Source organism: Juglans regia, chromosome 16 (genome assembly GCF_001411555.2).
Source record: "Juglans regia cultivar Chandler chromosome 16, Walnut 2.0, whole genome shotgun sequence".
NCBI classification, from domain to species: Eukaryota; Viridiplantae; Streptophyta; class Magnoliopsida; order Fagales; family Juglandaceae; genus Juglans; species Juglans regia.
This window is the reverse complement of record NC_049916.1, coordinates 13,542,250-13,554,700: the sequence shown is the minus strand read 5'-3', so window position 1 is coordinate 13,554,700 and position 12,451 is coordinate 13,542,250.

Here is a 12,451-nt window from a genome sequence, read left to right as displayed (position 1 = left end):
ATAAATACTAACTCAACTTGGGGTTATTATAAATTTATAATAACTATAGATGAAGTTGTTTAAGTGATTTACTTTCAAGTTAATCATTCAAAATAGCCCTAACGTTTGCATCATATTAATATATAAATAGCGCCAAACCACAACACAAACAAAATAGCTAAAAAATAAGTATAATTACAGTTTAATGATTCAAAACATCTCAACAAAAATACTCCCAAAAACACAAATTAGAAATATTAACTCAAATTGCGGTTGTTTTAGTGATAGCCCCCACATGTTCAAGTTTATTGTTCAAAACATCCCCACAAACAACCCCAATCGTGATTTCAACAACTAATTACATATGTGATTGTGCCTTCAACATTCACAATTTAAAAACTAAAACACAACACAACACAAACAAAATAGTTTCATTATCAGATTATAAACTTTGTAATAAAAAAGTATTATAAGCAAGCTTTCATAGAAGAGAGGTTGGTTAACAAAAAAATAATGCATTTATAGTTACAAAAATTCAATTGCATTGACCACATTATAGATTCCCAAACAAAGTCGTGGCATAAAATGGGAGCAAAAATCAACATTTGTGGCATTGGACAGATTTATAACCATATGATTTTACACAAAATTACATATATGAAAGGCATTGACCCATAATTGCACAAAAGTACACAGATTCACAACCATATGATCATTTTACACAAAATTACACATATGAAAGGCATCTACTTAGAATTACACAGATTCACAAACATATGATTTTATACAAAATTATATCGATTCACAACCAATGATTCACAATTAGATTCACAACCAAAAGATCAATCCACTGTACTTCAAAATTGATCAATTCATTTTTCATTTACATTTCGAAATCAAATCAATAAAAAGAATGCATAAGTTCAAAAAAGCTCACTCTAATTTCATGATATTGAGAGAGAGACAAAGGGAGGCGATGGGAAAATTTTAAAGCATACCTTGCAGCTTCGTTAGCCTCAAGACCCTGGAAAAGTTTCAGAGAAAATTAAACATTAAAACAAAAGAGAGAGACAGAAACAGAGAGAGCTAAGAGGCGACGAGAGAAGAGAAAGAGATAGGCAACAAGAGTAGAGGGAGGGGCTTACTTGGCCTCCAGAAGAGAGAGAGAGAGAGAGAGAGAGAGAGGTGACGCTGACCATGGGCTGGGTGAATGCAGACCTCGAGCTGAGGCTGAGGTTTGTGCTGCTAGGGTTAGAGATAGTGAAACTTTTTGTGAAGTGTGAAGGATAAGGAAGGGGGAAGCCTTAAGGAAAATAAGCAAAAACCACATAAAATGACGCCATTTTAAGTTAAGTGTAGCATTTTGTGATAAAAAAAGAGTCAAACGATATCATTTTGACTTTGTTTTGGCCTTTTTGGGCGGCCTAGGCTGCACCACTGCAATGTATTGGGCTCCTAAGACTTAATTTGGGGCCTTTTTTTTCCTAAACCCTAAATCAAACCTAAACCAAATCGTAAACATATTTTAATCTTTGTTTTAGTCATGATTTCTTTATTTATGGTTTTTATAATCTTTTAATTACTAAATTTAATTGTTAGTATTGATTATTAACAATTACTATTTCGCTAGTGTCGAATTTTATGTTATTATACTATAATATTACATGTTATTAAATATTAACACATTATAATATTTTATACTAATGTTTAACTTATTCCTATTATAGACTTATACTAAAGTGTTTAATTACATGTTATTATATTAATTTCTAACTTATTTCTAATTTAATTGTATACTAGACTTATTATTATATGTTACTACACTAGTGTTATTATATATTAGTTATTATACCTTAGTATTACATGTTATTATACATTGATTATTATACATTACTTTACTATTACATGTTATTATACATTAGTTATTATATATTAGTATTACATCTCATTATAAATTTTATACATTAGTGTTTATAGATAATACATTAGTATTAAATGTTATTATACATTATAATGTTATTATTCATTAGTACTAAATGTTATTATTCATTAGTATTAAATGTTATCATACATTAGTATTAAATTTCTAATTTTTTGTTGATAGAATTCGCTTACAACAGTAGTTTTCAAGCCATGATACAGATGATGCCTTACGAAGCGCTGATGGAAGAAAGTGTATAACCCCTTTGTATTGGGATGAAGTTGGAGAAAGAAGGATTTTAGGGCCTAAATATTTGTAGGAGGTGCGAAGGCAAGTAGCACTGATCCAAGAAAGGATGAAAATGACCCAAAGTCGACAGAAAAGTTACACTGATAAAAGACGAAGAACTCTATAATTTGTTATAGGTAATTGGGTGTATGTTAAAATTCCACCTATGAGGGGAGTCGGACGGTTTGGCAAGCAAGGGAAATTGAGTCTCCGTTATGTAGGACCATATGAAGTTGTAGAAAGAGTTGGTATAGTGGCATATCGACTAGATCTACCGGTCTAAATGCAAGGAGTGCATAATGTCTTTCATGTATCTTCTTTGAATAAGAGCTCTTGAGAAAGAAGACTGGAAGTGATGGATCCTAACAATATTCAGCTTTGACCTAATTTCTCTTACGAGAAATGGCCAGTGCAGATTGTAGATAGAAAGGACCAAGAGCTGAGGAATTGAAAGATACCCTTAGTGAAGGTGCTCTAGATTAATCTAGATTTTCAAGAAGTAACTTGGGAAAGAGAAAATGTGATGAGGACTAACTACCCTCATTTGTTTGTATCGTAAATTTGGGTTTTTGTAATGAATCTGTGAATTACTATGTGTACTCTGGTTTGTCATGAATAAATTCGTGTTTGTTTTGAATGATCTATTAGTGACATTGTATGCACTATACCAGGATATGACACGAACTAGAAAAACCCAACGTATGTCTGTGTCCTCAGCAGCATTAATTAGAGAAAGGCAAGAATGTAGCCACAGGAACCAGCGTAGGAGAAGAGATTGCATGATGGCTGCTCACTGGAAACCGATGGAAAAGTTTGTGCATCATTGCACTCATGTGATGGACGCAAATTCCTGAGGGAATATTTTCCTATGACGAGCATTACATCATGAAGAATGACAACTTCCACACGACCCGTTAGTATGGAAAGATGCCAATAGAACACGCTTGTTTGGACTTGATCAAGAAGCTGAGTCTAGTCATGCTATTGAAGATCGTGCGAATAGATATATGCCTTTTGAGACCTCGGATACTTCTACATATTTATTTCACCGAAGAGGGTCAACCTATTGAAGACACCAAACTCGAGATAGAGCATAAATTGAATGAGATGTGGGTAAATATGTATTTTAACTATGATCTAGATGCGATATTTTATTTTTCACAAGATTCAGTGTCAGAAGAGGAAGATGATGTACCACCCCCATCATCATCTGAGGAGTCTATGACAGTTAGTGCTCAAGGTAAGAATCAAAGTTGTTTTGATACCGTTTGTATTATTAGTGATCATGGTGTAGATTTCGAGGACGAAATCTACTTTTAAAGGAGGGAGGATGTGAGAACCCGGACTTTGCCAAGTTCCCATTCCTATTTTAATCGAAGGATTATTTTAGTCTTTAGAAGATGTTAAGAGTTAGAGGAGAGCCTTAGGGTATATTTGATTTTTGGATCCTAAGAGTTCTAAATTTAGAACGCCCATAAGAGATAAGAGAAGAAGAATCCCAACATGGCCCATGTGGATTTCAGCCAACAAAGGTAGCATTAAGGCTTGAAAGCCCAAAGTGTTTTCTAAAAATAGGTGTAGGCGCCACATGGCACAAGAAGGACCATTTGGTCTTTTCTAGAAAGAAACTTTGGGAAATGGCAAGTGTGACACTTGTCCAACATATAGGAGGTTCTAGAAGGCGTGAGTGGAGGATGCTGTCATCAGGATTAGGACTTACATGCCCACATGCAAGAAACCCTTTTCTAAAAGTGACACTTGTCAAGCATGGAGAAGAGACCTTTGAAGATCTTACTAGGGAAGACAAAAAGACATGTTCTAGAAGCATGTTGGAAGAGTAAGAGAGGAGAGAGGGGGTGATGACTAGGCATTGGGGAGGCCAAGGGATCACCTAGAGAAAAACTAGGGTTTTGGCCAACACAAGGAACACACACACTCACTCGCCACATGGCAACCATGCAAATGAGGTGGAGTTCCAAGGAGGATTGAGTTATGTACTTTGACCCTTTTGCCTCCAAGTACATTGAACCTAGACAAGTTAGGAAGGGCATAATGGGAAAGTGAAGCAAGAGAGGGTTTTGGTTGGAGGAGGCCACATGCCACATGTGAAGGAGGCCTTTGGTTTTCCATGGTCATCCCAGGGAAGAGGAAGATACCACTTTGTGTAAGATGCCAAGTGGCATCCATGCATGAGCCTTTGGCAATTCAAGACGGGATGCAGGCTCTATATAAGGGCATTGCTGAAATTAGGAGAGGTCGTTTACTCAAGTTCTCAATCTTGTCTCTAAGGATTTTCGGCTACCACCATTTTCTCTCTAAATTCTTATATTTTCTCACACTTTCTCACCAACCAAATGCCACCATTCTCTTCACTATTTCGAAAATCACTAGGAATACTTCTACAATCATTCGGCTAGAGGAAGAACACAAGGAGGTAAGAACCATTCCATCATTTCTTGCACATACTCACACAGCCAAGAGGGAAAACAACACCAACAAGTTTTGATTTTAGGGTTTTCCCACATGTACACACACTTTACGTTAGAAATTAGGGTTTTTCTTCAAGAAGAGGAAGAACCAGAAACTTGGATCCATAATTCCTCCTTATCGAAAGCCACTTCACTAATACATATACTACCATCAAAGACCCGTAGGCATATAAGCCATCTGTCAAAGGACCAAGGTCTCCTAATGATCACTCTTTCCATGTCATTCTTCAAATTAAATTTGATCAGAAACTTGTTAGACCCAACCTCAAAGAATTGGATCCAACTTTCACATCTCCACACCTTAGTCATAGTACCCTTGAACGCCTTTTTGTTAACAAAATTATCAGCCACGATCATTGCTAGTAAACAAAATTGTCCATGTTATACTACACAAGTCATAGAAGTAGGTTGTAGAACCAACCCTTCTCTTTCCTTGTCAGTGAGACATAAACCCTCCCACTACCTTCCTAAGTCTTCCTCCATAGCCACCTCTTCAAACCAAATACACTAGTTCAAGAGACACACTCTATTTTATAGAGAAAACCTCACCCTGAGAGGAGAGGACCCACCCAAAATTACTCGTCATTGTGAAGAGTTTGCAAACAGTACCCTTCACCAACTTGTAAGGATTAAAAAGTGTGAGTCGTACTTTAAAATAATATATTTTAGTTGCATAGTTTATATATTTTGAAAAGTAGTTGAATGAATCTATTTATTGGCCATTTTTCTGTAGTTTATTTGGACTCACCATGTAAAGAGCCGTGAATTAAACATATAATAGTGCACAAACCAAAACAAAAAGGAAATATAGAGTTATGTGTGTGTGTGTGTGTGTGTGTGTGTGTGTCCCTTTATATTCTTATTACATTTTGTCCCTTTTGATTTTTTTTTGCTGGTTTGTGTCAAAATGTCAGTCATATTGTGTCAGTGCCTCATTTTTTTTACAAGTATTCTCATTTCATCTTATCTAATCTCATTTAATCATTATAAAATTTTCAAATTCATACACAAAATAAAATAAACAATTCAACTTTTTCAAATTCTAAAACAAAAATAATATTGAAAAATATATATTCTAACTATATTTTATTAAACTTTCAACTTTTATCTCAACTCATCTGCGAAAACAAACGAGGCAATGGGTCATCTGTGTTTTTGTTCAACCGTGTGAGTAGTTCATGTTTTGTGTGTTATGTCGTTTTTACCCTTGTGTTGTTATGTTCTTTGTGTCTGTTTAAGTGAGGATTTATTTGTCTTTTGGTGTAAATAGGTCAGATGTGACAAAAACATTTTAAGCACATATATATTGCTTAAAAGGATGATAGTCCTGAAATTTCATATATATATATATATATATATATATATATATCTTCACCAACAATATTATATCACGGCTCTAGATATAATGTTGATGTTCTTTCTTCAAAGTAGGTATATGTTGTTCTTTTTAGTGAAAGTTGAATTAATCCTAAATGTGATGCCTATTTAAGCGCTATCTTTAGTTTTCATGGCCATTGCCTGATTGTTTTTTTGCTTCAATGCATTAAACTACTCACTAATCAGTTTTAAGTAAAAAATCAAATTATTTTTGTCTTTTGTGGACATTACTAATTTCCAAAAAGAATTTCTCCCAACTACGCAAACGTGCCTAGCACGTTACTCCTGATCTAGAGTGTGTGTGTATATATATATATTAGCAGTGGAGCAACCTGCAAAGCACATTTGCTTAGTTGGGTTAAATAGGTTTTTTACAAAAAATAATATGATTTCTTTACAAAAACTTGATTAATGAATAATTTAATGCATAGAGACAAAAAAGCAAACTTTAACAAATATCTTTAGATAATGATAGGTGAGTGAAATATAATAATTACATATTTGGATACATTAAAAAATAAAAAGATTAGTTCAAAATTAAAGTCAAGACACATTAAAATAACATAGACAAATTAAAATAGCATCATTGCCACCACAATAAATACTATCACCACAATAAATACTACCACCACACTCAAAGAAGGCATAACACGATTTTAACAGCCAAGCATTAAACAATGTGCAACCACCATGAAAACACATTTTAAATTGAAGTGCACATTTATTAACAAAAAAGGCTAAAAAAAAAAGCTTTGGAGAAGTTTAAACTCTTAAAAAAAGGTATATGTATGTCACTCAAAGTATCATTTGGCGTAATCAAAGTTGTCTCAAACTTCTCCGCAGGAAATTCCATGAAGATATTTAGAATAGGAATAAATACCTGCAACACAAAATGAGCAAAAATACAAAATCAAACATAAACCCTAAAGCACAAAAAGACAAAAAAAAAAAAAGAAAGACTTTGAACAAAGATCACAGCTTCTGAAGCTCACTAACAACCACGCAAAGAACAATAATTCTACATATAAATATATGTCCATAAATAATGAAAAGCTCAAATTACCTAGAAACACAGAATGCTTGCACTGTAATCATCACTAAATATGCTATGAGAGAGGGATAAATTTAATCCCGCTTTGTCTAGAGACGCTAAATAACAACATATTAAACGACTCTAAAGCTTTTTTGATGGACATTCAGCCTTGGAAGATGTGCACAAACAGCTAATGACATAACACAATGTTAATACTAAATAGCCAGCAGAAATTACTTCAACAACTTTAGTTGTAAGGAAAATGTTGCAAAAGCTCACTATTAAAAAACCTCACATACAGTTTTGTACTTTCTTCAATCCACATAAAGATTTTTTTGATGATGTGAAACCTCACCAAGGCAAGGCCTTTTGGACTCATAGTTAAGGAGTGAAGCTCGAAAACACAGCCCCACCCTCCAAATCATGTATCACTTGCTTGATAACCCCCATAGGAAGAATGAAGAGAGAAGACCAGTAAACTTGGACAGAAAATAGGATATAGTTTAGCCGCTGAAGTTTGCCAGCATAGGAAAGGACTTTACAAGTCCAGCTCTTGACTCTCCCAACAATCTTATCAACTGCTTCAATGCTGGATCCCAGATTGTCGATTCCAAAAAAACAACTGATAAAATTGTTCATCCTGCAAAATGAAAAAAGGGGGAAACACATCCAGATTCAGTGACAACACATTTAGAATTTGCAGTGTGCAAACACAAAAATCAATGCGAAGAAGTTACCTTTACATAATATGGAGGGTTGCCCACAACAATAGTTCTTTTGATATCATAAAATGATTACTTTTATAAAATAATAGGCACAAGTGTCTGGTTGTTTAGGTAGTCAGGACATGATTAATGTTTCCAAAACACAAATTCCATGTATATATAAACTGTCGACAAATAAAAAACAATCATATCTTTGAAAAGATCTATGGGATGGCAACTAAAGAATTGTTTAAAAACACCTTTGTATACCTAGTTTACTTTTTATCGGTTTAAAAAATTGCATACGATAGGAGAAGAGCCTTCTCAACTCGACTATGCATAAACCCCAAGTACCTGAAGCTAGCAACATGGATTACTTTTATGCCACTCAGTGCCATCTAGGGTTGTGTTTGAAGGACAAGAGCCAACAACAGAGGAATATATGAAACAAATAAGAGATGTTAGAGAAATAAAATTGTGTTCACCTAGAAGAAAATACCAACAAGGAAAAATAATACAGTTTTAGATATTAGATATAAAAAAAAAGGAACTAGATCCAATGTTGAAAATAAATTTCGGATATCACAAGAGTATCCGAACAAAATGCAAATAGCCCGTATGGGATTGTGGAGGGATAAAATGCAAATAGCCCATAATTGGGCCCAGCCCACCAAGCCATCACTAGAGAGAAAAGGAAGACAATGAAAGAGACAAGAGGGAGACAAGGAAAGAGACAAGAGGGAGATAAGAGGGACATAATGGCTTATAATTGTCAAAAGGTCAGAAGAAGAAGGAAAATGATTCACACTAGGGAGACCTACCATCTCATGGTAGGCTGGCATGTGCAATAAAGGGTCAGGCAACATATAAAAGAGGATGCCCAGACAAAAGGGAGGATAAATGGACGATAGCTACTTCACACACCGACTCAACGCTCCCTCAATCAGATCTTCTTCTTCAAGCAACCTCTCAAGAAAGACAGTGCCTCCAACAGGAAGAGCTCCAACCTTCTACATACAGTGAGATATGAGGAACCATGAGTGACTGTAAACAGATATATTATAGTGGAAACTCCCCTCCCCAAATCCCCTGGACGTAGGCTTGTTGCCGAACCATGTAAAGCTTGGTGTCCTTCTCTCTTTACTTTCCCTGCACTTATATTTTCCATTTACATTTATGGACGTACGAAACGCCACCGTATAGTCGCACCAGAACACTGCCGTATGGGATGATGGAGCAATATTATGATTTTCTTTTGGCAAGTGAAAAGAAACCACAAAAAATTCACTTCACACAATTAAGAATTCCCAAAGAATGACTAAAAAGATATGGACGGACACACTTCCACACTTCACGTAACTTGTTAGGAGATAAAGCAGCATCCTTAAGACGAGGTGCAGTCCAAGCTGCTTTTCCTACACAAACACAAACTCCAAAATTCAACCAGAGGTGTAACTGTACAATTAGAAGCCAAAATTCAATTCCATCCACAAGAGACCAAGTGGGAGGGAAAAGAAGAAAGATGTACAATAAACACTTGGTTTAAATGACTATAAAAGTATGAATGTATTTAATCTATACAGAGCAAAAATATAGGGACAACACAGACTGCTAACACATATATTATCAAGACAATATTTATTCTATAGGTGATTAATCAAAACACAATACCTATGAATTCCATGACCATAACGTGAAGTCTCAAAAGAACTGGAGTTGGACACCTAATTCCCGCTGCCTTTAGCCTGCAGATCACAATGACAATATTAAATCTATATGACAGGACCAAATCACAAACAATTGAAACAACTTCAGAATATGCTCATAAGATCTCCCTTTCAGCAGAACTTAAGAATATGCTCAATATATAGTTCAAGATGTCTCAACCTGTAAAACTTAGAACTTTTTTTCTACAACAGGCTACCCAAAAAGAACAAAATACATTTTATTTTCAGAAAACAAACATATAAAAAAAATAAAAAATAAAAATAAAAACCCTTTTCGTCAAAAGCAACGAGAGAGAGAGGAAAACTCAATTTTTTTGCTTAGTGGTTGAGTCGAAATATATGGCTAGTGGTGGTAGTTCTCAATGGGGTTGTAACCGGTCCGGTTTAGTCTAGTTTTGGACAAAATTTAAGACCGAACCAGTATGTACCGATTACACACTGGTTATCCTTCTGAACCGGTACTTTCGGTTTTACCGATTTCCAGTCCGGTCAAGTTTTCTGATTTTTTTTAAAATATAAGTTTCTCATTAAAAAAAAATATGCTTTATACTTTTATTAAAAACAAAAAATCTGCTCTACTAAAATCTGCTTTACTAAAAAATGTTTTACTAAAAAATCTGCTTTACTAAAAAAAATCTGATTTACTAAAAATTGCTTTTCAAAAATCTGCTTTCTGCTACAAGTCTATAAATATAATTACTACAAAAATTGGAAAAAAAAATCTGCAATAAAAAGAAACATCTGCTATGAAATAAAATAAGTCCAAAGGACCAAAAGTCTAAATTAGAAGTTCAAAAGTCCAACAATTATATAAATAATTATATATATTATATATAAAAGTTTCGCATATAATTATATATTATATGTAAAACTTATATATATAATATTTTGTATAATACTAATTTTGTATAAAACTTATATTTAAAATATTAAATTTTATATTTTTTTTATCAACTGGTTTGGTCGAGTCTCGAAAATCGTAAAACCAGGACCAGACCGGTTCCAGCCGGTTTGGACACTACAAGGACCAGACCAGATCGGTTCAAAACCAGTCCAACCGGTTCGGACCGGACCAGTTTTCCAGTTTCCCGGTTTTAATTTATACCCTTAGTTCTCAGTGTTGGGGTTGCTCTAGGCTCCCGGTGGCGTTGTTGTGAGAGGTTCAACGAGGCTGGGCATGAGTTTTGATGGAGGAACCGAAGGGCCAAAACGTCGGCCCATCGACTTGGTGGTGCAAGTCACCGTGCGACAGTCGTACTTGGGTCGGCGTGATGGCAGCGAGAGTTTGGTGCCGCCTAGGTGGAGATTGGGGGGGGGGGGTGTGGTGTTCATGCACGACACGATGGAGCAAAACGAAACAAAAGTGCAAATGGTGATGGGAGAGTAGAGGGTATAAGAAGACAACAGGGAGAGAAAGGGGGAGTGAGGAGAGAGATCTACCCTTATCTAGGGGTGGCAATATGCGATATGATCCGCTAATCTAATACAAAGACAACACGATAAAGACGGGTTTGAGTTTGGCCTTAACGGGTTCGAGTCAAAATGAGTTGATCTGTTAAGAAATGATTGCTTAACGGGTTACTAACGGGTCAACCCGTTATAACCAGTTAAGAAAGTAAAATTTGCACTTATACCCTTAGACCTAAGATTGTAACATTAATATTTTACAATGTGTGTTTAACATATTTGGGATTGTAACTTTAATATTATTGCAATATGTATTTATCATATTTGTGTAATTGCGGGTTTATCATATTTGGTACTGTTGAGATTTTAATGTCGATATTTTTATTGTTTGAACTATAATTTTAGACTTGTAGTTAATTTTTTATAGATATTGTTTATATTTTAATATTTATATAAAATCAATTAAGTCAAACGGGTTGAAACGAGTCTGTTCAACTCATCAACGTAAATGGGTTGAAACAGGTTGAGTCGTGTTGTGTCGTATCATGTCAATCTATTTTATATTCAGTAACGGGTCAAAACAGATCGTGTTGTGTCAATCTGTTAACTTAATGGGTCACGTTTGGTTTGACCCATTAAGTATAATGTACATGTCTTGACATGAGATGAACACGACCTATTAATATGATTTGACACCCCTACCCTACCAGAGCTAGACGGCGGCGCGAGATGGAAAGGAGATGTGGGGCGGTGTTTTGGATCTAGAGAGAGAGAGAGAAAAGAGAGGTTTGAGTTGAGATAGAGAACAAGGGAATAAACATAGGATTTGTGTGTGTGGTCTGAAATTTACCAATGGATAACGTTTATCCAAATAGACTGACACAAACTCAAACCATCCATTTCCCAACACTCAACGCATTGACATAAATAAATCTATCAGCCAATTCCCTTTCCTAAGATTTAAACAAAAAAGACCATTTTGTCCTTATAATACACGGATGAAATACACAATAGGCACTTAAGAAAAGGATAAAAGCAAAATAACAAAAGAAGAAAAAACAAAGAAGAAAAATTATTGTTTATCAATGTTGATAAGAGATAATCGCTTTTCATCATAGAATATATATATATATATATATATGTCTATACTATATATAATAAGTGGGGATAGCGTGAACATTGTTTTTTGTCGTCCTCTGTGTTGTGGTCTTTTTTTGTGTGTTTTGCCATTTTTGTCCTTTTGTTTTAGTCTTTTGTGTCCGTTTAAGTGAGGGTGTTTTGGTCTTATAGTTTTTTTCCTTCCCGAGATTCTTTTGATCGTCTTTGCATCTTCTCTCTCTATCTTTTATCTCCAAAAGCGACACCTTCTCTCTTTCTCTGCATCTTTGCATCTTCTCTCTCTCTCTCTCTCTCTACATCTTTGCGTCGTCTTCTCTGCATCTTCTCTCTTCACCTTCTCTCTTCCATTAGTGTTTTGTGTTCTCTGGGTATTTCTTCAGGTTTCCTTTTTGGGGTTTTTTTTTTTT